This window comes from Balaenoptera acutorostrata, unplaced genomic scaffold, assembly GCF_949987535.1.
Source record: "Balaenoptera acutorostrata unplaced genomic scaffold, mBalAcu1.1 scaffold_351, whole genome shotgun sequence".
NCBI lineage: Eukaryota > Metazoa > Chordata > Mammalia > Artiodactyla > Balaenopteridae > Balaenoptera > Balaenoptera acutorostrata.
This window is the reverse complement of record NW_026646023.1, coordinates 77358-98670: the sequence shown is the minus strand read 5'-3', so window position 1 is coordinate 98670 and position 21313 is coordinate 77358. Positions and strand designations below refer to the sequence as shown.

At 49.0% G+C, this 21313-nt stretch overlaps 1 pseudogene; it reads right to left on the bottom strand.

The window, feature by feature from the left end:
- Positions 1-1018: 1018 nt before the first annotated feature.
- On the bottom strand, positions 1019-20511 carry LOC103005589 (5-hydroxytryptamine receptor 5B-like; annotated as a pseudogene).
- Positions 20512-21313: the final 802 nt, after the last annotated feature.

The window sequence follows — 21313 nt, the reverse complement described above, 5'->3', positions numbered from 1 at the left end:
CTCTGCCTGGACTGCCCTCCCTCCCAGATGGTGGGCAAGGGCTTTCCCAGACCCCCCCCCGCTGCTCACACAGACCCCTCAGTGTCAGCCTGCAGCCCTGACCACACACTGCCCTCTCCCCTGCGCTGTCTTGATGGCACGCGTCACTGCCGGACTCTTATGTAGTCTTCCGCGACGTGTGTCGCCTGCCCTCCCCTCTGGTGTGTAAGAGCAGCAAATGCAGGCACCTGGCCTGTATTGTTCCCCGCGGTCTGCTCGGCATCTGGCTAGAGTGGATGATCAGGAAATTCTGGCTGGATAAAACAGCTTCTCCACATTGCAGCTATGCATCCCCGTATTAGCAAAGTTTAGATTGAACCTTTCATCTACTTTATGCTTAGCTTGAGAACAAGGAGGCAGTTTTATTCAGCAGCTTCAGAGGATCCCAGAGTCTTTGTTACACTCTAAGCTTGATGGTTGGGATGAGAAAGGTGTCAGAGGTTTCAGGCCTATTCAAAGGAATTACGTTTTACAGAAGTATCTTCTCCCCATGTAGATGGGGGGAAGGGGGAAGAAAGGAAGCACATTACTGTCAGTGATCGGGTCATGAGTATGTTTTGGCTCAAAGTAAGCCATGCATAAAGGTAACTTGTCTGGTTGAAATGACTGAGCCACGTGAAACCAAGAAGTGGGAAGCAGCCCCGGGATACAGCATTCTGGATACAGAAGTATGAGCAGTACATCCCCGTGGAGGGTAGTCTGACAATTCCTATCAAAAGTGCAAATGCACCAATCTTTCGGGCCAGCCATGCTACTTGTAAGGATTTTTCCTATATACAAGGATTTTCATTGCAGCATTATTTGTAATAGTAAAAAGTTGGAAACTACCACCAACATAGGGCAATGGTTAAATAAATTGTGGCAAATCCATACAATGGAATATTAAGCCACTCTGTATGTACTGCCATGGAATGATCCCTAAGATGCATGGTTAAGTGGGGAAAAAGAGGCTCTTGGCTTACTAGTGTTTGTTTCTAAAAAAAAAAAAAAAAGAAAAAAAATGGAAGGGGATGGAGAAAATGCCTGTGGCTGTGCGTGTCCGTACGTGTGTGTGCAGATAGAGCGCCTCTGAAGGGATCCACGGGAACCTGACAGCCTTGCGTGCCTCTGGGAGGAGGGCTGGGGGGGACTTTTCACTGTGTACCTTTTATACCTTTTGCATATTGTACCATGTACATGTATTATCTATTCAAAAAATAAAGTTTTTAAATTTTAACTTTGTTTACTATTCTAAATAATAGAAACAGGACATTAGATTCTCGTTCACTACATCTGCTTTCTTTAGGAATTGAAAGTCCTTGAGCCCGAAGTAGTTAATCTCCTTGTCTTGGGTCTTGGGGGAAATAGAGAAGCGAAGCGGGCGCCCTCCTCTTCCGGAGGAACAGCTCCGGGGAGACGAAGCAGTGAGAGTGGCTCTGCTCTGATTACGTGAGTGGGTTTGGGTGGCAGGGAGGGGGACGCGGTCGGGGGGACGGTGAAGTGACTGCATCCCGGGAACAGACCAGGCCTGCTGTACGGTTGCCTCTGTCTCATGAGGATCACAGCACAACCCGTGTTGCTCTGGCTTTCGGGCTTTAAAAGATGGAGAGGGGACCTCTGAGTCATGGTCCGGGGGAGTTGCGCCTGTCCTCTGTGGAAACCTGATGTGGGTGATCCCTTTCCTGGCCAGCGGAACCAATTTTGTCCAGCTCTGGGCGGCAATGTGTCCAGCCCCAGGAGAGGAATCGCGACAGCTGTCCTAAAAGAGTCATGAGAATTCTATTTCTGTTTGCCAAGAATTGGTCTACAGACATGCACGTAATTGGGTGTCTAGCCCAGTTACGGCCAATACGGAGGAGACCTCCTTCCTGCTGATGATCAACACGAGATGCAGAGAAGCGCTTCTGTTCCGCAGGTGGCTGGGGAGGAGCAGGGCGCTGGAGCAGCCTTCGCCATTTCCAGACCATCGGACAGGACAGCCGGCACCCTGAGTGAAAGGCTGGAAGGAGCCTGGCTCCCTGAAGGCACGACGAGCTTCCGAACCAACGTGGGGACCGCTTGCCTCCTTATTTCTTATTCCATGAGAAAAAATAAATCCCTGTTCACTCATTCATTCAACCAACAAATATTTGAGCTTCTGCTCGGGGTCAGGCCCTGGGAATAGACCCAAGCAGGCAAAGGAACCTGTTTTCCTAGAGGTACACTCCTGAGGGGAAAGTGTACAAACAGGTAACACGTACGTTATCGCATTTTGCTTCAGTGTGCTGACTAAGCAAACCAGCAAAGTGTCTGGTTTGGTGGTGATGGCTGCAATTTTATAATGCGTAGGCAGGGGATACTACTTTGCATTCTTTACTGAAAACTACCTCAGTTTATATTCTGGAAGTTTTACCAGACAGCCAGATAATTTGCTGCCTATCATAGATGCCACATTTTATCCGTCTGATCAGTGATTCTCGGCGTTCAGAGCCTCCTGATTTCATCCAAGCTTGCAGTAGACATCCTGCTTTACAGAGTATCTCCTGTGCCTAATTGCCTTTCTTTCACTTTTTAGTCACCCTGATTTTCTTTCGATTCTATAAACTGCAGACTGTTTTACATGCTTTCATTTGATTACAAGCCAGGTACTGGTTTCATGGTTTAAAAGTTATGGGTACTGTCTCTTTGCACAATTTTAATATTGCTCTTTCTTAAAGATAATATTTAGGTGCTGTCAGATTAATTCCAGTAAGAGAAAAAATATGTTGTGCATTTTTCTAGATTTGTGTGCTTTTCTGTTTTAGAGGTTTGAATCACTAGTGGTTTTATTACGAGAATCCTATTTAGAAAAAAAAAAGAGACTGTTCTTTAATTGTCAGCCCCTTCTTTAGGATATCTGTGTTCTTAGCATTAAATAAATATTAATAAACAAAACCTCACTACTAGTGAAGGGATGAATCACATAGATAGATACCGTGTGAAGAGAATTCCAGGCAGAGGGAGTAGCAAGTGTCAAGGTGTAGGTAGGAGCAGGCCCAGCAGGTGAGTCCGAGGAGCAGGAAGGGGTCCTGCGTGGGAAACCACTGGAGGGTTTTGAGAAGATTTCAGGAGAGACCCCTCTGGCGGCTGTGCTGACTACGGACTGCAGGGGGGCCAAGGACAGAAGTGGGGAGTCCGGCTAAGCGGTGACTGATAATCTAGCGGAAACATGCCTGGAAGGGGTTTTATGAGACAGTGCTTACCCTTTCCACACTACACTCTGCTGTTTTTCCTGTCCTACGTAACTTCTGGAAAATGCTAAGCATTGAATTATTGGATTGCATTCTTCACTCCCCAGGGCGGACACGTTTGTCACGGCACCCTGGCAGATGGAATGTGCTTCCCCACCCTTGACTTTGGGCTCGGTCTGGTCTGTGGGTTATTAGCAGCCTTGATAGGAGCAAAGGTTTGAGAATGTGCTGTGTGCCGGGCTTGTCCCCTTGCACATCTCTCTGGAAAAGAACTTACCCTGCTGGCCCGAGAAGGTCCAGAGATACATGGAGACCAACCCGCAGCTTGAAGCTGAGCCCAGAAGAGCCCACCCTGGATCAGTGAAATCCCAGCAACTCACAGACACCTTAGCAGGGAGTGAAGGCTTGTCGCTCTGCGCCACCCAGATTCTATAGTGATTGTGTACAGACACTGAGAACACAGCTGTCTGAGATGATCACCAACTGATTTCATGACAAGTTGTGACCTGGAGTTTAAAAGACACTTCTCTGTATCATCCAGCTTCAGTGTGGAGGGAGAAGGCCAGAGGCCAGAAGAGAGGGCTTCCGGGGGTGGTACCCACATGTGGAAGAGATGCTCACAGAGGACAGCAGTCGTGAGCAGAATCCAGATTCCCTTCAGGCACGCCCGAAGAAACATGGAGGCTGCGATAAAGGGGAGAAAAGGAGCATACTTTATGCAGGACTGAATTTACAAAATAAAACTATGAGGTTAGCCACACCCACCCTACAGGCCTGGAACTTTATGGAATTGGATTTGGACATGAAGACCCTTTAGTGATAACTTAATCAGCAAATAAATTCTGGCAAGGAAGAGATTAATTCCTCTTACAGCCTCCCAACCCTGTCTCCCTCATGTCCTACAGGCAGAGAGATTTGAGGCAGAACGGAGACATTAGGCTTAAGGGAGTTCCTGCAATGTTTATTGTAAATCCATTAGTTTGTCTATAGATTTCTACTTCTGATACTCTGTATTGAAAGGAATTACAAGTACATCCTTACATAAAGTTAATCATCAACTGCTCTGTCTCAGAAACTGAGCATTTTGTAATTATAGTGAGTAGTCAGGGAAGGCCTCACTAACTGAAGAAAAAGTTCAACTCTGAAAGATCCAACAGAAATTGCCATCAAGTTAGCCGGCCAACAACTCCCTTTCAAGAAGAACTCAACATAAATGATTCCTTCTGCCTGGGATGCTTCCATAATGATCCTGCATTAAGTCAAAGCCCAGGCCAAATGAACACAGTGATAAAGCATCCTATCCAATAGTGAGAGTAAACCAAAAACTTGCATTCCCCTCCCCACCCCCCAACCATACCTAGACTCTTCCTCTAAGGCTCCTGCCTGAAATCCAACCAGAACAATGCAAGTGGGGCCACTACACCAGGTGTGGGTCCCGTGCTGCGGAATGCAAGCCAACATTGAAACATGGAGTCCAGTCAGATTTCTGTTGTGTTTCCTTCACTTTCCCATGTTTGGATTCAGGCAGACTTGAGTCCAGGTACTGTTCTACCATGTGCTGTGTGACCACAGGCAAGCTTCTCACCCTCTTGGAACATGATTAAATGAGGACAGTACCTACCTTGTAGGATAGACATAGGATTAAACGAGTATTTGTATATGAAACCTAGTATAGCAGCTGCACGTGGTGGGTGCTCAATAAAGAGTACTGTTAAATGTATTCCTGGTTGTGTGTTTTATGAGGGGAGGGACGGGGAGAAGACCATTAACACCACCTAGCATCTTTCAACCAAGAGAGGAGAATCCTCACTAGCCCCAAGCTTGAGCTCATAGCCCTTAAAACCCACCGGTGACGATGTTTGAGGACGCCATCTGATCAGTAATGATGTGTCCACCTCTTCCACTGCATCCAGCTTGTCAGTCATCTCCCGGTCCTTTCTTCCCCGTCTCAGTTCACAGAGGATTTGAGGCAGCCTGTAGGAAATACACAGAATATGATGGTAAAGTACAAATAAGACATAAAACGCTAGAATAGGGAGAACCTAAATAAGAATTGGGATTATAGGCTGGCTAGGAACATCAGACACAAGTAGGTTACCCCTTCCTACATAGATTCCAAAGTTAAGCCATAAATTTGGTTCTGCCTCCTGATCAGAATAAAAACGGAAACATGGTCAATTAAAAGTTTCCATTATCATAAGAAAACATGCCTTCACAAAGAGTGTAGTCAGATGACTTCAACTACAGCTTTATGTGAAAGGCATTGATAAGTTTCATAAGACTATTTCTTGAAGCACCTTAGAAGAACATATTTCCAAAATACGACTCCAAGAAGGCTGTCCTAGGGGCCATGTCCCGTCCTCTAGCAACAAAGGAATGGTTGGACCACGTACACTTCCCAGACTCCCTGCAGAATCCCTCCTCTCAGCAGGGCTGAGCAAGCTTGGGACTTCAGATGGCTTGAGGTTATACGGGTCCTCAATAGCAAAGCACAGAAAGCTCAGGAAACAAAGGTTGTTTCTAACTCATTTGATGATAAAATCTGATCTGACCCAGTGTGAGGTTATTTTTAGTTCTTTTCTCACAGTGTAAATATTCATGCATTTTACTGCAGAAGTACCCATGTGTTTGATTAGAGGCTGCTGGCCCAGACCAGCTGGGGGTATTAATTAATCTATGGATTACACACCATATTGCATTTCTAAAACTTAAAAAGGGATTCTATCTGTCCCAAAGATTTTGGAAAAGGCCCAGTGGACCTATATTCTGATAAACTCCAAAGTACAGATACTCTATAGTGTAAGTTGAAAGATGGTCTGCATACCTCAGACATCAAGTGAGCCAATGGTGGGGTGAACTGTTTCATGTAAATTAAAACACCTAATCAATAGGCAGCCAGCCACCTCCAAAATCAGGTAGACTCTGGCCAAGATGACTTAGTCCAGGCACCCCCCTCATCAAGGCCCTTGGATTCCTCCATACCTGGGCCACATTTAACATTTTCAGGAAGGCCAAGATTCACTGTGGCAGTTTTGAGGGGGAGGGGTTGGTGGTGGTGTCTGTGTTTTAGTTTCACAACAGACATTTTCCCCATCGCAGTGACGTACACGTGAGTGTGTGTCCACACGAACATGTATCCGTGTGTGTGACCAATCACATGTGAATGATTGTGAACCCAGAAATGAATGCTTCAGAAGTACTTTATTACGTATACGAGTCAGAATGGTGAAGTAATGGAAGCATTTCTCACAGCTGCTCTCCCTTGCACAGAAGCAGAGGAAAGGCCTCACCAGGGGTTCCCAGTGCTGGCTGCACAGTGGAATCACCCAGGGAGCTTTAAAAAGCACTACTGCCCGGATTGTACCCCCCAGAAATGCCAATTTAATTGCTCTAAAGAGCAGCCTAAGCATCCAGCAGTGTCTCTCACTGATGAAAAAAAAGATCATCTAGAGAACTTAATAAAATATAAATTACCAGACCTCTTCTTTGCAAGTCTGATTCAGTAGATATGGGTTGAACTGGACAATTTTTGTAGAAAACAATCAAGTTCAGATAATCCTTGTCACCCAAATTGGGATACACTGCCTTGGAATTTGGGAAAGATAAGTTGAATTGGGTGGATAAGGGTTAGGGGAGGGCTGTTTCACAAAGAAGACAGGCTCCTGAGTGGGCCACCAAACAGGCCACTGGGGCCCTGTGCTGAGGAATATGCTAATTAGATAAAGGAAGGGCAAATCAGCTTTGACTCTTGTATGAATTCTAGCCAATTTGCAGTAACCGCCTGGTGGTCTGTCTGAAGAGGATTCTGAGGCCAAGTTCCTCCTCAGTGGGGAGATGTGCCGAGATCAATTAGCAATGTCTGCCACATACACGGCAAGAGGACATAGCTGCACGCTTGCCAACCATTTGCTGTTTTTCTGGAGAACCTTTGGCACTGCTGCTCCTATAGTCCAGGCCCAAGTGGTGTGGTTCCCAAACGTCATTAATACTCAGCTGTGGGGAAGGCTCCCACCCAGATCTCGGGTGAAGGGGAGAGATCCCGGTTCCCTCCCCACGACCCTACCTGCGTGTCTCTCCAAGCCCTGGGTTCATCTCTGCTTGGTGAGAAGTTTCCTGAAGGCATTGTTGTAGTTCTTGTTCAATGCCGTGTAAATCAGGGGATTGAAGAAAGAGTTGGAGTAGCCAAGCCACAGGAATACGCTTTTCCAGATGGGGGGGCAGGCTGCAGGCACAGAGGGGTCTGATGAGCTCCGTCAGGAAGAAGGGGCTGCAGCACAGCACGAACACGCCGATGAGAACGCCCACCATCACGGCTGCCCGCTTCTCCTCATGCTTCCGCCACGAGGCTCTGTTCAACTGAAAGGCCACCCCCGTGAACACCATCTCAGCCTCGGGAGGGGCCTCCTTCACCTGGGAACAAAGGAAACGTGGAATTCAGAAATAAAACGTATCATCAGATGGTACAGCGACATGAGGCCACTCCAACCTTGGCCGACCCCTCCCCTCCTGCCTCACTCAAGATGCATTGATCCCATGCTCCATCAGTAAATATTAGGCGAAAAAGTCCTTGAAACCGTAGGTTAAAATAAATTCTGAAGGCTCTTCAGGGAGTGAGAGTGGTGGTCCCTACAATGTCCAATAATATGATCTAAAAAGCGGGGGACGGGGAGACGGTTAAGAGCTGGCGCCTTGGTGTCACACCCTGGCTTGAGCCCCCGCCCCGCCGGCCGAGGCATTCCCCGACCTGGGAAGCCGGGCGACCAAGTCCCCGTGGTCGGGAACTGGGAACGCGTAGGGTGCACGGCACTCACCATTCAATACTCGTGGAGGCGGGCGGGGCTGGGACTAGGGCCCCGGATAGAGCAAACCCAGGCCTGCCCCAGGCCTGCCCCTCACAAAGTTCCCGGGAGAGGCAGCCTGTAAACATCAATACTGCAAGAAATTATACGCTCCTGTGCTAAGGGATTCACTTTAAATTGGGAGATAATTTTGTATTGCTTAGCTTAAAATAAACAAGCTGCGAATGCCTTTGTGGTGATAATTAGCTACCATTTCAGGAGCCTCAGGCACACTATCCACCCTCTCACCCCCATTCTTTTTTTTTTTTTAACATCTTTATTGGAGTATAATTGCTTTACAGTGGTGTGTCAGTTTCTGCTTTATAACAAAGTGAATCAGTTATACATATACATATGTCCCCATATCTCTTCCCTCTTGCATCTCCCTCCCTCCCACCCTCCCCATCCCACCCCTCTAGGTGGTCACAAAGCACCGAGCTGATCTCCCTGTGCTATGCGGCTGCTTCCCACCAGCTATCTATTTTACGTTTGGTAGTGTATATATGTCCATGCCACTCTCTCACTTCGTCCCAGCTTACCCTTCCCCCTCCCCACATCCTCAAGTCCATTCTCTAGTAGGTCTGTGTCTTTATTCCCGTCTTGCCCCTAGGTTCTTCATGACCTTTTTTTTTTTTCTTAGATTCCATATATATGTGTTAGCATACTGTATTTGTTTTTCTCTTTCTGACTTACTTCACTCTGTATGACCGACTCTAGGTCCATCCACCTCACTACAAATAACTCAATTTCGTTTCTTTTTATGGCTGAGTAATATTCCATTGTACCCCCATTCTTTGATGAGTCTCAGCTTAAAGGCCACCAGCCCTCTCAGAGCGGCCTTCCTGCCCCTGTCAACTACAAACTGGCACTTGCCATCTACCTCTACAAGGATTAAATCATGAGCCGCTGCTGCGGCTGACTTTCAACACCCCCTGAAAGGCGTTCGGGGTGGAGAGCAGGAATGAGGCCCTCTTTGCTCTGGGAAAAAGTGGCAGAACAGGTCTTTTCAGGAGAGGATTTTATGAGCCCAATTCTTGCATTGCCTCATATATAGAAAAGCACTAAAATCCTTCATGGTGACGACTGCTCCTCGTGACTAGCAGAAACCTTCTGCAAAAAAATATGTGCTTGATTGTATGTACTCCCCCTTCACCAAAATCACATATATACTGCCCTTCCCCCCTGCCTCTTTGGAGCAGTTTCTCAGAGCTATCTGAAATGCTGTCTCCCAGGCTATAGTCCTCATTTTGCCCCAAATAAAACTTAAGTCACAACTCTCACGTTGTGCTTTTTCTTTCAGTCAGCACCCCTCTAAACTCAGTCACATCTCCCTGTGATTTGGTACCATGTCCCCTCCTTTGTAGCAATGTGTGTGATCATGGGTGTTATATGTGGCACCCCTCGGGGCCAAGCTGAGCAAGGGCAGGCCTGGGTCTTCCTTGTACGGTACCTGCCTGGCAACACCACCTGGTACCTGACAGGTGCCCAGGAAACAGCTGCTAAGTTGCCATTTCAACAGCATGGTCTGTACCTGCAGTTCTCTTCCTTCCCGGAATGCTGCCAGTCATGATGCTGGAGAAAACTCAGAGGCAAGGGGCTCCCAGGCAAGGACTGCATCTAGTTTCCCTCCCAGACACAACTGGAAGCAGGCATCAGGAGAGCCACCCAACCGCGGGGCACTTCACAGCGTCCACAGAAGGAAGAGCCCTGTCTCCTCTCGCCTGGGGCAGGACGGTGGGAGCCAAGAAGGCGACCACGTGGTCTGACCTGGCACACCTGGGGCTCCTCATCCTCAGCTCTACCTTCAAATTCTTGGTCTCTGCTACTCCTCCCCACCCTCATCTCTATTTATTCAGAAAATCACTAGGTCAGCCTGAAACAGATCATGGCGATATGGACAAAGTTGAGTCCTTTCCTTTGTTAGTGTAAACCTAGCATCTTCCCGCTGCCACTTGGAGAGAGAGAAGGAAAAGGTCTCTAGTGGAGACCAACCAGCACTTCCCTCCTCTCCATCCCTCTGCCCCTTACAAAGGCCTGTCTTGGCAAACACACACCCTCTGGGGACCAGCGGGCACCCCCTCTTTAATGAGCCGTCCCAAGGTTTCTGGTCCCCCCAAGACAGGTGGGAGTTGCAGGTCACCTCTCCCCTTTAGAAGAGATAACACTGACCAATTCCCTCACAGTAGACCACCATCATCCACCAAAGGAAGCCTGGGGGATAAAACGTGTCACCCTGAAATCACCCCGTGAATCGTAGCAGTCCATTTTCCGGAGGGAAAAGTAGTGTCAGAGCACAAGAGGAAGTGTCAGGTGATGTTTGTCTTTCTCCCACTCAGCTCATTAATGGGCACTTTCCCAGCCATTTCTCCGCTGACCTCAATGACCTCCCAGGCACTTGAGTTCCTCCCTGGGTTAATGCAATTCCAAATCCTTGTTATGCTACAGAAGTAAAGACATGGGGTCAGTTCAGTTCAAAGGGATCCTGGGGGAAGAGAAACAGAAAAGGTAGTAGAAAGAAAAGGCAGTCCCCCTGGTTTGCTAGGAGACTGACAAGGTTGGCTTTTTTCATTTGAAATGTAATATCCAACAGTAAACCAAAAGACACTAAGAACAACTCCAGAAAAGCCACTGTAAAACAGAGACTATGCTAAACACTTGTAACGAATGACTTTGATTCATCCTCACACCAATCCTTCGAGGGATTATCTCCATTTTACAGTTGAGAAAACACAGAACCTATCTTAGGATCACATTTGTGCTTGGGATGCTTTCAGAATGGACATCTACGGCTTCCTAGGAAATGTCTAGGAGCTCTAGCAACCAGCTCTGGGGCCATCCCTGAGCTTCTCTGTCTTTCCTCTTTGGTTGGGTGTCTCCTCAGCCTCTTTGCCCTGACTTTCCTCTGTACACCTGTGGGAAAACTGACCATTCAGGTTTAAGAAGCCTCTGACGCTGGCTTAGAATCCACTAATCTGAAGGCAAAAATATGGACTGTTGAAGGCACACAACCAGTAGCACCTGCCACTTTTTGGTCCTGCTGTAAAAGGACAGGTGCTCTGGACACACAGAAGTTTGGAGACATCAGATGTCATGGCCAAGGCCACACAAGCAGGGCAAAGCAGAACCAAGGTGCCTGCCCAGCCTGTTTGGTTCCAGGCCTGTATGGTTTCTTTCTGCCAGGGAAGGGAAGGAAAGAGGAAGGGGACATGACCTAAAAGATGAGTTCACCTAAACATCTCCAAAGAGTCTGAGGCTTTTCCACCTAAAATTAATTAAGGACCAAATCAGCCAGACAATATATTCTCAGAGATTTATGAATCACCTACTGTGGATATAGGGACTACATACTGGAATTCCCCATCAAGTCCCAATTTCAAATATTCTGTCCCACCATTCCCATAAGCACTCTGATATCAGGGCACAGATTCTGAATCATCATTCTGAATATTGTGTCACGATCAACACTCCAGGAGGGCAGGGACCTCGTGTGTCCCGTCCACTGAAAAGTCCCCAGCACCTTGTAATATATGACCTACAGTAAAATCTCAATAAACACTTACTGACTAAATAGATATTTGGGGCAGAAAACTCTAAGTCTCTTGCATTTCTGCACATTTTGCTAGCAAAGACACTGGCAGCCCTTGTTTTGGACTAGCTTGTCAAGGATGTTTGAAGAGCAAAGAGCCTTGGAAGATAGAGATAGTGTCTCCCAGTAGAAAAGAAGGCAGGTTTACTTGCAACCCATCATAAAAGATTCATGTTTCCTAAGAGCAAAGGGTAGGTTTACTTATTGGCCAACCCTAGTCAATACAGACTTGGGCTCCCTAATCTGGGAGTTTCTCTACTATTTGTGATGCCAATCCAGTGGGCCACTCCATGTGACTCCCATGGAACTTTGAAGGAAAGGGGGAACGGACGCACACATGAAGCTTGTGCTGCCTGTGTACCATGAGTAATAAAGGCCTTTGACTCTGATCTGGGGGTCTCCTGCCTTCTGCCAGGGTCCAGTAAACTAGGGTAGGCCGACTTGTTTGCTTGCAAACAGGCTAAAATCTCAGATCTTCACAGTTCCTGAGAGTCGTTTAGTATTTGCCATGTGGCCCCACACACCATCTTACTCAGTTATAACAGCAGCCAGTAAAGAAGGAATGAGGAAACCAAGGCTCAGAGCAAGTTAGTGATTAGATAGGATTCCAATCGGAGCCCCCATTTCCACATCTCCAACCACGAAGAACCTTATCTATACGCTGGGCTTCCTGAAGGATGACAGTGAGACAATAGTACATGGCAGGACCTCAGAAATGCCAGCTTCATGTCCCCTTGTCCCTTCCCCCCCCCAATTAAAACAACAAAAATTCCAGCTGCCACATATGTAAACCTCTAATGTCGTCGGATGAACAACCTAATGAGAACTAGAAAAGGAAAGCAGAAAGAAGGAAGGTTACTAATCGCTTCTGGGACCAACCAGTTTGCATTGTGATGCATGGTCAGGCACCCAGTACAGGGAGGCTTTTCACAAGGCTGGTGTGAGGAGACACACTAACCCTAGTGACTCATCAAGCCCTGCAACATCTGAGAGAGGGCAGAGGGCAGAGGGCAGAGGGCACTGAGACATTTCCGATTTCGGCTGAAGGCAATCTGGACTGTCACTGGAATCCCCCATTTCTAAGCAGAGCTCGGAGGGTCAGGAGCTGGAATATCCAGAGCTCCATTCTCTCTGCCCCGGGTGCACTGAGATAACCAAGCTCCAAGCTGCATTTCTAAAGGCATCTTGAAGAGATAACTAACCAACATAGCCCCTCAAAGTAAACAGGAGCTGTCTAGCTAGTCTGACAAACTAGACCAGGAAATCTTCTCAGCGGCTTCTCTTGTGCAAAAGAAGCCAGAAAATAAATTAAGGACGTTTTCTTGTAAAAAAAAAAATAAAAGCAGAGCACTGCTGGGCTTGAAAAAGATTAATTTTCCCTTGAGGGTAATTATATACACCACAGAGTACAGTTTTGCTAAACTTTTGGGTATGATGATAATATAAAGTACAATTACTATTATTCTTATATTTGGAAAACATGGATTTGGCGGGGCTGTTAGTCACCCTGGAATGGCTAAGGCACCACTGGAGTTAATGCTGAGAAGGGGAAATTGTAATCAAGTGTGTTAATTAAAGTTACACGACATTTGTTTCTGCTCTTATGTCCTCGGATCTAGTCACCCCCCTTTATGGGTGGAGGCCAATGGAAGGTCGTCTGTTGAGGCAAGAGCTCTTACCCCGAGGTGCCTAGACTCCCAGGCCAGAGAGTCTGTGCACAGAAGGAGGGTGTCATGGAGAGAGGGGAGGTTTTGCCTTTTGCACACGCATCGTCCAGCCTCAGTGTTCTGACCTGCCTTCTTAGGGGGCCACGGCTCCCCTGACCACCACGGCCCCGCCTCAGAGAGGCCCAGTTCCTGCTGCACTGTGGGTTCCAACCCTTGGGAGAGCCAGTAGGAGGAAAGGCTGAGTGTTCACTCTCCAGAGATGGGCTTCAGGGAGTGCCCCAGGCACGCTGGGCAAGCAAGTGCCTACATGTCTTTCTGGACAGCAAGTCCAAAGGTTTGTTCAGTCTTCAACGAATTCTATGACTTACCAAAGGGTTAATAACCATGGAGTCTGGATGTCATTCTACCACTGAGAAGCTCAATCTCCTCCAAGAACTACATGGATTTAAAGGTCATTGGTGAAAACACATGATCCCTGCACCATGCCCATCTACATCCCCCTTCGTTTCCCCTGCCCGTTCCACTCTTCCCCAACAGTCCAATCAGAGAAAAGAGAAACGGAAGCAGATGTAAAGAGACAGAATGAGCATAATGATGTAAGAGAACAAGGGAGAAGTTTATAGGGAGGGGAAAGCCAGGGATGTTTCTAAAAGTATAGAGAAAACGCTCCTTCATCCACCCAAGTAGTTCTGGAAACTCTCAGTGCCAATCTTAAAAGAATCAAACCATAAGCCAGATGTATTGTTACCACTGATACAATTTGATTAATACAATTTATTTTTCTAAAGTTAAAATAACCTTGCAGTCTGGCATGGGAATGTGTTTCAGTCATATTTCTTTTAATAGATGGAATCAGAACAAGGGTGATGATTTTCCACCATCCTCTTCCCATATGTGAGCTCTGACTGAACCCAGGTCCCACACGTGATTCTGTACACAACCCCACCAGCCACTGGTCTTTGGAGAGGAACAGATGACAACTAAACATTGGAAAAGTGGCAAAAATGTCAAGGGCTCTGTACAGATTTCAGGTCACTTAGGGCTTATATACTGTATGCTCGCAACACAAATCTACTAATGTGGGGAACTGGGCTGGAGAGCCAAATATTTTGTAATATAACATTATCTAAAATTCAGATCCAAGTCATCGTAAATGCTATAGCTCAATACTACAAATTTATTTTGACCTTTACAGGTTCCAAAGTGCTTTCCTGTACACTATCAGTCTTTTGGGATCACTGCCCTCTGGACAGATTTCTAGAAAAGCACCTATAAGAATTTATTATTAATTCTGTAATTGTAGCTTACTAAAATTAATCTCTTGAGAGCAGAGACCATTTCTATGAAACCTCAAAGGCTATTACATTGTCTGATGCATAGGTCACTACAAGTCAGTCAAGTAACCTTGAACCCATCTGTGTGTCTTTTTGAAGGGGTTTTAAAATACGTCCACGGGTTCATTGACACATTTCCCAAAGGTGAAGCCTAATTCCCCCTCCCTTGAGTATGGACTGGAGTTAGTGACTCACTTCTAAGGGATAGAATATAAGGGAAGTGATGGAATATAACTTCTGAGACCAGATCATAAAAGGCACTGACTGCAGTTTCCTCCTTGCTTCACTGTCTCAGACTAGGGGAAGCCAGCGGCCATGTTGTGATGACACTCAAGCAGCCTTGTGGAGACGTCCTGCTAACAGACATGCAAACAAGCCACAGCTACAACCGCAAGAGACCTTGTGCCAGAACCGCCCAGCTAAGCCATTCCCAATGCCTGCCCCACGGAAACTGTGAGTTCATACATGTTTGTGGTCTTAAGACACTAAGCTTTGCACTAATTGTCAAGAAATAAATAACAAACCCACCTATAATGGTAAGAGGTATAAAATAATAGTTTATTACTTATAATTTATAAGAAGAATTTCAAAAAATAATAATGAAGATAGTGCAGCAGCTATCATTTAGGGTTTTACTATTTTAGTCACTCCATATATACTATTATCTCATCTACTCTTCACAAGAATTTTAAGAGGCAGATGGCAATATTTCCATTTTACCTACAGGGGAATGCAGATGGAGATGAACTCACTTGGCTGAAGTGCTAATAAGTGGCACAAAAAGAATTGAAATCCAGGTCTCCTTGCTTCTAAATCCCATGCTCTTAACCACTGTGCACACTGTCTCCCAACACATGTTTATTGATTGAGTGAAGGGTATCAACCAGGGCCACATTATAACCTTCACAAGCCTGAGGCATCCTTGCCTCTGTGGGTCCTTCCTCCATTAAAAAATATTAAAAATTATATTTTATGACCATACTATTATAAAGACTAATATAATCGAGGCTGGGCTCATTATTACATATTCATTAACAATTATATTCATTTTTTCCTCTAAAAGAAATTAAAATTAAACTATTTCCACGGGCCCCTATAAGTATGCTGGCTCTCGGTAGTGTACTCACCGTGCCTAATGAATAAAATGGCCCCAGTATCAACTTGTGCACAGATATCAGATAATTAAAAAGAACAAAATGTTCGATGTCGCATTTTAAAAGCCAAACAAATCATATCTATTGGCTTTGCTTGTTTCTTCTTCTAAGCAGTAAAAGGCACAGGGCAGAAGGAAACAGTCATAACCCATGGGAGGTGCATGGTGAGGGCAGAATATACTCTATGTGTCGTGCTCAGTCTATGAGGCTGAAAAAAAGGATGCAGGTGGGAGTTAATCCCATCTCCCAAGAGAAGCTGGCAGTACCTCTGTGCTCAACTGTGTTCAGCTCTCCTGGAAAGGTGTTCACGGGCATACTTTTGAGATCCTGCTCCCTGTGCATGAAAAATGTCGTCTGCCATATCAGTAAACAGAGGATATTGCGGCCCTCAAGCCATCAGCCACGGAACTGTGCACCCTGAGGGGATTCAGGACAAAGAAAAGCAGGATACAGGCCCCAGATAGCTAAGGTGCAAATCAAATGGATGATTTCAATGAGCCCAGACTCTTGCATCTTCCCGTACATAGACAAGCGCTAAATTCATTAACTTAAGATATCTGGGGCTTCCCTGGTGGCCCAGTGGTTAGGAATCGCCTGCCAAGACAGGGGACACGGGTTCGAACCCTGGTCCGGGAAGATCCCACATGCCGTGGAGCAACTAGGCCCATGCACCACAGCTGCAGGACCTGCGCTCTAGAGCCTGAAAGGGTGGCCCCCCCTCGCCACAACTAGAGAAGGCCTGTGCGCAGAAATGAGGACCCAACATGGCCAAAGATGGATACATACATGAATAAATTTATAAAAAAACAAAAACAAACTTAAGATATCAGGTTTTCTTTAATTAACAGTATCTTTTGAAGTTCCGACTACCTGCTTTCTCTATATATCCTGGCTGCTTCCTTACCTCTTCGGAGCCGTCCCTCAGAGCAACCTGAGAGGCTGTCTTCGGGCTTAAGTCCTCAGAAAGTCCACTGAATAAAACATACTTCTCATCTTTTAGGCTGTGCTTTTTTTTTTAGTTGACATCCCCATGACCCACCTTGACTGGGATATGACTGCCTCTCTCCCATGCAGGTCTAGATGCTTGTGAGATGCTTGTGACAGTGCTCAGAAGTTAAGTTCCTGGAGAGAGCATGGCATACTGAAAAAGGGGTGAAAAAGAACAGTGACTTTTAGATCCGGGACAAACTTCAGCTTTTCCACCCCGTAACTGTGTGGTCGTAGATGAACTCACTTTATGGTACTTGAGTTTGGTCATCTGTAAAATGAGAGCTGTGTGGCGAAGACGGTTAGTGTTCACCAAATAGCCAGAGGCTCCCCAGGTTTTCACCGTGTCTGGCCAATGGACTGTGACCCGAAGGGCCACTTCAGGGTAAAGCAGGTAAAAGTTGCTGTATCTGCAGGTCTTGCTTCCCCTTCCACAGCAACCTTGGAAGCCACATGTTCAGGACAGCATAGCTAAAGGATGACAAGGGGCCCGGATCCATGAGTCACCGCCTGGAGGAGAGCTGAGCAGGAGGAGGGCCGGCAGACCCACACTGAACTTTGAGTGAGAGTGAGATAAACTGTTAGTCTGGGGGTTCTATGTTACGCAGCATATCTTAGCTTATCCTGACGAACGGAGACTGTAGTGCCAATTTGTCTGGACCCTGAGGATTAAATAAGAGGATGTAGGTAAAGTGGCACAGTGCCTGAAAGAGGGAACTCAGTCAGCATTTCTTTCCTTCTCTGCTTTAAAAAATTGAGGCACTGTTGCAGATCCCTTTCTGATACTATTTTAGTGTTGGGACCTAGTCACAGAATCCTGAAAAAAGATGAAGGGTGTGCACAGTCTCATGACCAGAGGGCTTCTGCCTTCCTAAGTGCTTCCGTCACCCACAGAAAGCAGTAAAGACACTTTGCAGGACCTAAATGCAACTTGACTCATTTCCCCGGAGGGCAGACAAAAGCAGGTGGGGGAACGCATGGAGAGAGTACTCCTGGCACATTATTTTAAATTTCGGTCTGGGTGTCCTGTGGTCAGCAAGCTTGCAAATGCTGACTCAGCAACAGTATCCAGGAGTTTGAGTGACAGCTTGCTGGAGCCTAAAGAAGCAGGGTGTTCTCGAACCCCATCTCATCTGTAGATGTATCTCAGCATCATATGAGTCAGGACTCTTAGCCTGACTTGGACCAATGCTGTGTCCTAGAGCAGAGACTTGCAGCACAAGGTGCGGAAGGGGCTCGCCCCAGCAGGTGGCGCCAGCGGGTGGCTAAATCAGGGCACCACGCTGCCCCGCCTCCTAGAGCTCTTTCTCCCTGCCAGTGGCCTCCCCATTGGCCAGGCTCCCGACCAGGTACATCTGCTTTGTATCACCTGCCTGAATGGGTTCTGTCAAAAATGAACACTCAACTCAGGCTTGGCAGGCCTTTCTGGCATCCGTTTCACCATGATTTCTCTGGGTGCGCACTGGATTGATGTAGCCAGTAAAAGCCAGCCCTACCTCGGCCAGCAGAGAGAAAAGCGATGATCACCCCAGGATTTCCGAGGGACCTTTCAAAGGACATCATTAATTCTGAATAAAGCTCTCCGCTACCAACACTTTCCAGCTGACATTCCTATTTTATCCTACAAAACTCCTCTGCCATTTAATGTAGGGCGTGCGGGTTGGCGAGACGCCTGCTTTTAAAAATACACACGTTTGAATAACCTAAGTATCGGAGTTAACTTTCAAAAGTAAAACAAAACTAACAACAGAAGAACGTACCCCGTCTCTTTCCTTCCCCCCTCATGCCCCCTTTCCCTGGCCCATATATTGTATTAGGAAAGGGGCAATAAGTCCTGTTATTCTCTAGGACTGAGAGCCTGAAACCCCCATTCACTCAAAAGGAGAGTTTGGGGCTTCCAGGGTGAGGAGGGAACTGCCATCTGTTAGGGTCTGGCCAAAAGGCAGAAAGCCCCGACTCTAAATACAATGGAGAGAAGTTCTGCCAAATGCAGGTTCCTCCATCTCATTCATTTCCAGGCTTATGCGCGGGCCCATTGTAGATTGCCAGGCAACGCGCTGTGGATCTCCTTCCTCCAGCCAGCTCTGCCCCCCATTCCCCGTTTGCCAGGCACTGTGCTAGGTGCCTCGCACGCTTCATCTCACGTAAACCAACAGCCCTATGAAGTAGGAATTCACTTATTCAAAGTTGAGGAAACAAAGCCCACAGAGATTAAGCAACTGCCCCAATGTCCCCAGCTGGGATTTCAACCCACGGTCCTATCTCGTTCCGAAGTCACTGAAAGATAGCACTGAGGTTGGGACAGTGAAAGCAAAGCGACACCTGGATTCATTTTTATCCTCACTTCCGCCTTGGCAGGGAGCTGGCCGATAGGGTTGGGGAATCGTCTCTGGACAGCAGGGTGTGGACGGGGGCGCAGTGGAGACATTAAATAAGGGGCGAACGGTCACAGGAATTCGCTCCTCTGCAGGACGTATTCCCAGCCCCCTGCAGTCGCGCTTGGTCTAGCCGGGACTAGGAAGTTGGCGGCGGAAGACTCGCACGGACACAATAGCTCCAGGGGAAAAGCAACAGAGGGCGCAGCGAAATCAGACGTGCCCTCACCGCTACCGAGCAACGCTGCCCCTGTCGCCCCCTTCAGCCGCGGTGCCGGGTCCAGCTCCAGCCCCAGTGTGCACGTGCTGGAACCCCTTCTCCCGCGCGCACCAGCTACGCAGGTGGCGGACCCTTCGCGTGCGCGCCAGGCGCAGGTGATGCGCCTCTCGGTGTGCGCTGCAGGAGAGCAGACAGCAAACTCCCCGGCCGCCCCGGTTGCGCTGGGGGCCAACCTTTTCGCGCGTGCGCAAACTTTCACCGCCAGCTCTCCCTTTCGCCAAGCTTCCTCCTCCCGCAGCGACCCGCTTCTCCAGATCCCCATTGCTCAACCCGCGCCTCACCTGCACGGTGGCGGGCAACGGCAGCACAGCCCTGCGGCGGCGACCGACGCGAAACTTGGCCGCCTTGTATATCTTCCAGTGGACAGATAGCACCACGCCCAGAGGCAGGTAGAAGGCGCCCCAGGTGGAGAAGACGGCGTAGGAGGGTTCCTGGCTCACCTAGCAGCGCCGGAGCCGAGCGTCGTTCGCCTCGCCCCAGCCGAAGAGCAGCGGCGCGAGGGCGATGAGCGCGGAGAGGGCCCAGGTGAGCGCGATCAGGAGCACCGAGGCTCGGCGGCGGGTGCGCGGCGTGTACGGCAGGTGGCGCCTGATGGTCCAGTATCGGGCCAGGGCGATGGCCGCCACGTTCCAGATGCTGGCGGGGCAGCGCAGCACGTCGAAGGAGATCCACACGCGGCACAAGCTCCGGCCCAGCCGCCACCGTCGCCCGGCCGACAGCTCGCTCGCCAGGCTCAGGGGCGTGATGCACCAGCGCTGCCACGAGCTCGTCCGACACGGCCGTCGAGGCCACCACGTTATGCGGCACACGGTGGAGGGCGCGGACGCGCAGGATGGTGACCAAGACCAGCAGGTTCCACAGGAAAGTGGCCGCGACCAGCCGCACCAGCTGCGTCACCACCGGCGCCGTGAAGATAGAGAAGGGCGGCTCTCGACCAGGCAGGGCGGCGCCGCCTGGGGTCAACTGGACGACCCCGCCGGGGCTTGGGCTGTTGCTCTAGGCTTCGGGTCCAGGCGAAGGGCGCGACCCCGGTGGAGGCCACCGAGAGGTTAGCTGCTTCCATGACGCGCGGGATCCCGGCTCCTCGGCGGGGACGCACGCGCCCCTGGCGCTCAGCTTGGACAGGGAGGGCGCGGGCGTCGGAGGGGGGCCCCGTGTGCCCGGGGAGGGCAGAGGGGGGGTCCAGTTCGTCCTACCACGGTCCCTCGTTGTGCCGCAGCCCTCCTTTGGCGCCTCTGCTTGGAGCCCTCGTGGACCTCTTTTCCAGTGGAGGAAAAAAAAAAAAAAGAGTGGGACCCCTCAGGAGTCCAGCTGCGCCGGGCGCGCCGGTCCTTCCCGCGTCTCCTCGCCGTCCCGGGGGCAGCGGGCTGTCGTAGGGCGGGGAATCCGAGAGCACGCGGTGTCCGCGCGCACGGCGGGCTTGGAGAGTGGACCCCCCCACGAGCCGGCGGCCCCTGGAGCAGAGCTGCGCCCGGGGTGCGCGGGGGCGGGTGGTCCGGAGAGCCCGCCGACTGGAGCCGGGCCTTCAGGCCGTCCCGCGAGTCTCCCCGCCCCCGCCGCGCCGAGAGAACCGTAACGCGGGAGTCCGCGGAGAAGGTTCACAGTCGCCTAGGAATCCCGCGGCCGCCACCTTCGCGGATCCCTGGGACCAGCCTGGGGCACAGTTTGACATCCGGAAACGTAGGGACCGGCCCTCTCCCGGACCGAGAGATTCTGGTTTCCTCGATCCCCATCCTAGGTGAACTAGGAGACTCAGGTGTTGGGTATGTCAAACGGGAAGCTCCTCAAACCGGCTCCATCCTGCCTGCCGCACCTCGGCCCGGCGAGGCTTCCGGCTGCCTTGAGAAGTTCCCTCTCTGGCTCTG